Source organism: Palaemon carinicauda, chromosome 23 (genome assembly GCF_036898095.1).
Source record: "Palaemon carinicauda isolate YSFRI2023 chromosome 23, ASM3689809v2, whole genome shotgun sequence".
Lineage (NCBI taxonomy): Eukaryota > Metazoa > Arthropoda > Malacostraca > Decapoda > Palaemonidae > Palaemon > Palaemon carinicauda.
In genome coordinates, this window is record NC_090747.1 from 70,494,587 (window position 1) to 70,499,586 (window position 5,000).

The following is a 5,000-nucleotide window of genomic DNA, read 5'->3' on the forward strand; positions in this document are numbered from 1 at the left end:
ACCCGTTCTCACCCTCACCACTTCGTTCCTAACCCTATCTACTCGAGATACACCAGCCATACTCCTCAGACACTTCATCTCAAACACATTCAATTTCTGTCTCTCCATCACTTTCATTCCCCACAACTCCGCTCCATACATCACAGTTGGTACAATCACTTTCTCATATAGAACTCTCTTTACATTCATGCCCAACCCTCTATTTTTTACTACTCCCTTAACTGCCCCCAACACTTTGCAACCTTCATTCACTCTCTGACGTACATCTGCTTCCACTCCACCATTTGCTGCAACAACAGACCCCAAGTACTTAAACTGATCCCCCTCCTCAAGTAACTCTCCATTCAACATGACATTCAACCTTGCACCACCTTCCCTTCTCGTACATCTCATAACCTTACTCTTACCCACATTAACTCTCAACTTCCTTCTCTCACACACCCTTCCAAATTCTGTCACTAGTCGGTCAAGCTTCTCTTCTGTGTCTGCTACCAGTACAGTATCATCCGCAAACAACAACTGATTTACCTCCCATTCATGATCATTCTCGCCTACCAGTTTTAATCCTCGTCCAAGCACTCGAGCATTCACCTCTCTCACCACTCCATCAACATACAAGTTAAACAACCACGGCGACATCACACATCCCTGTCTCAGCCCCAATCTCACCGGAAACCAATCGCTCACTTCATTTCCTATTCTAACACATGCTTTACTACCTTTGTAGAAACTTTTCACTGCTTGCAACAACCTTCCACCAACTCCATATAACCTCATCACATTCCACATTGCTTTCCTATCAACTCTATCATATGCTTTCTCCAGATCCATAAACGCAACATACACCTCCTTACCTTTTGCTAAATATTTCTCGCATATCTGCCTAACTGTAAAAATCTGATTCATACAACCCCTACCTCTTCTAAAACCACCCTGTACTTCCAAGATTGCATTCTCGGTTTTATCCTTAATCCTATTTATATACAAAAATATGTGGAAAAATGCCGAATAACATAATTTATTTGAGATGTTCTAAGAATAATGTAATAGCAAAAATATCTAATTTATACCCTTAGTTTTGATGGGACAGATGCTCTGGTAATAATGGTTAATCAAGTAAATGAGAAAAATTTCAAATAAATGTTTTGAGGAATGTTCAGTAAATAGGTGCAACTATATTGTACTTTCTATCAACAACTTCATATAAGATATATCATTTTTGATACCCATATAGAATAGAGTTATCTATTTTCTGTAATATTATATGCAGTATTTATTGTAATGAGTTTTATGAAAAGTGTAATAACTGTGAGGTTTATAATATTAGGAAAACATGTAATGAAGGATTGAGAGTTCCTTTCTTTCCTACAGGCACAGTCGATGATGTAGCATTATTATGGAAGGTATGTTGGTTACTAACTACTATTTTCCTAGATTTTATGGTGACTGGATCTATATTTCAATGTCACAGGTCCAGGTCAATATCTTATGGATCTCTATTTATGAAATTTGCTAGGTAAGCAACATGAGAAATGGTAGATATCATTCAAAAATATTTCGCATGTCAGTTTGAAGACCTACATTTTGTTTTCGGTATTTCCTCTTAATCTGATTTTAATAAACTTTTTTTTTTTTTTAGAAGGAACCTTGCAGACTTCTTGCTTATGCATAACCCCTGTTTTACCTTACTCAAGGTCACTGGCCAGACGAAAGGTCCCCACTTTACTATTTGGTGATTAGTTAGGGCTCGAAGGCCACAGGTTAATTTGAAATCCACATTTTTTTATGATCAAGTTATTACTTAGGTTTAAACATTGTAGCGATAATTTTTTTTCACATTTTTTTTTCTTTTTACTATGAAACAATTTTCAAAGTTAAGGGGCAATTTCAAGGGCAATCATTATAGCAATTTTTCCATAATGTGCTAAAATGCTATGACTATTTATTATTATTATTATTATTATTATTATTATTATTATTATTATTATTATTATTATTATTATTATTATTATTATTAGTTTAAATGTATGTGCACCCCTTAGAGACAGAAAATTCGGCTCAATTTGCTATATAACATAAGAAAGGCATATTACTTGACAATGACCTGTTTTGGAAAATAAACATTCATGTATAATACTTTCACACACACACACACACACACACACACACACACACACACACACACACACATATATATATATATATATATATATATATATATATATATATATATATATATACATAAACAAATTCCACAAATATTTCCTCACCTGCTCTTAATTAGTGAGTCCTTGTGAATGAACATCTGAGGGTTTTGTTCTAATGGAAGTTCACATGTACACCTGTGTACAAGGTACAAAATAATCTCTCTCTCTCTCTCTCTCTCTCTCTCTCTCTCTCTCTCTCTCTCTCTCTCTCTCTCTCTCTCTCTGTGTGTGCGTTCGTACAATATACAGTAGTTTATAATTTATGCATATCCATACTAATATAGATTATGCACACACACACACACACACACACACACACACACACACATATATATATATATATACACACACACACATATATATATATATATATATATATATATATATTTATGTAATGTGTATATATATACGTGTGTGTATAATATACATATATGTATATATATATATATATATATATATATATATATGTGTATAATATATATATATATATATATATATATATATATATATATATATATATATATATATATATATATATTTATATTTATATATACACACATACATACAGTACATACATAATCAATTTTTGTGGTGGAATGCATGAATAATAATAATAATAATAATAATAATAATAATAATAATAATAATAATAATAATATTATTATTATTATTATTAATGTCACTGTGAGAGCCAGTAGGAAATAATGAGACTTCAGTATCTATCACTTTCGTCCGTTGTAATTCACTTCATGGTACAGTAAAATAAGTTATTTAAAGACGAGTGTTGTCAATTATTACAAGTGAACATACAAATGATAGTAAGATAAATCGTGAAAACCTTGGCTAACTAGCGTAGTCTAACAAGCAAACAATTCTCAACATAAATTTGTGCATGAACGTGAAGTAGCCCTAAAATCAAAATAGCTAAAGATTTATTTGAAATAATGAAAAATATTTGTCAAAATCCAGTTATCCAGACCCCTATCAATTGTTTTGTATTTTCAGTGTTGTCATGACATCGTGTAATTTTGTTTCAGTGATATGTGCATTCTGAGATGGAAAATGTTTTCATCTTCAAGAACCGTATATGAAATAAGTTTTAAAAATCCACAGATGTTGAGTGACGATGATTAAATTTAAATATCCTATTGGAAACATCCGTGCCTGTCGATCTTCCGGACCGGGGTTCGAGTCACGCTCAAGATCGATATTTTTTTGTAGTGTCCGCAACTTCACCATCCTTGTGAGGTAAGGATGGGTTGTTTGGTGGTAGCCTACATGTCTACCTGCTGAGTCAGCAGCAGCCATTCACTGGCTTTCCTTGGTCCTAGCTTGGGTGGACAGGGGTCTTGGGCACTGATCGTGAATACATATGGTCAGTCTCTAGGGTATTATCCTGCTAGCTAGGATATTAGCAGTGCCCCTTGCCTTTGCCCTTCATGGGTGACCTTTAAACTTAGTCTTTAATGTATTAGTTACTTTCCCTTTGTTTGATCTTAATTGTTTTTAATGTGCCATTCTTAATGTCAAACTGAGTAGAAATTTGATTGGGGGCATTTCTCGGGTATTATATTAATAGCCTACTAGTGTACGCGACCAGTCAAAAGGACAGCTAAATATTCAGATATGCGCACACACGCACAGATTCAACCATTCCCACCCCCTCCCCATTTCCTAACTACATCACGGGAGTTGTGGTTTCCTAGTGTACCTCTCAGGTGCACTAGGATATGACTACTCCCTTTCCCATAACCACTCAGCGTGACCAGGAAGAAATATATATATATATATATATATATATATATATATATATATATATATATATATATATATATATATATATATATTTATTTATGTATATATGTATATATATATATATATGTATATATATATATATATGTATATATATGTGTATATATGTATATATACACATATATATATGTGTATGTATATATATGTATATATATATATATATATATATACATATGTATATTTGTATATGTATATATATGTATACATATATGTATATACACATATATATGTATATGTATGTATGTGTATATAAATGCATATATATGTATATATATATATGCATATGTATACATGTATATGTATATATATGTATTTATATATATGTATGTATGTATATATATGTATATATATATGTATGTATGTATATATGTATATATATGTATGTATATATGTGTATATATATATTCATGTATATGTATATATGTATATATATGTATATATTTACTTATGTATATGTATATATATGTATATATGTATGTATATTATATGTAAATGTGCGTGTGTAGCCAGACACTCCTCATCGTTAAAGAAATAAATAACATCTCAAAGTCCGTTACAGCTTAGTACAGTTGTGGTAACTTTTTGTGTACATCAAAGAATGGCTCAATCTGATTTTATGTCTACATGAGGGTTGTCACTCATATACATATCTATCGACTGTATCTTAATTTCTGGACTCGCTGTATAGCCTCAAGGTCTAAATGTGTTCTAAGGAAAACAAGTGTTAAGCTTCAGAAAGGCTAACAGTTAAGTAATATACTGTAATCTTCGAAAGAATGTAGTCTGAAATAACGAATTTGTATATTCAAGGTTGCCAATAAGTGCGTGATTTGAAAGTAATCAGTCAATGTATTTTCGTATTTTGATGAATGTGTCCTCGGTTCAGTAAAATGTAGAGAGAGAAATTTTGTTATATGTAATAAATATGTTTATGTAATAAATATGTTTGAGAGAGAGAGAGAGAGAGAGAGAGAGAGAGAG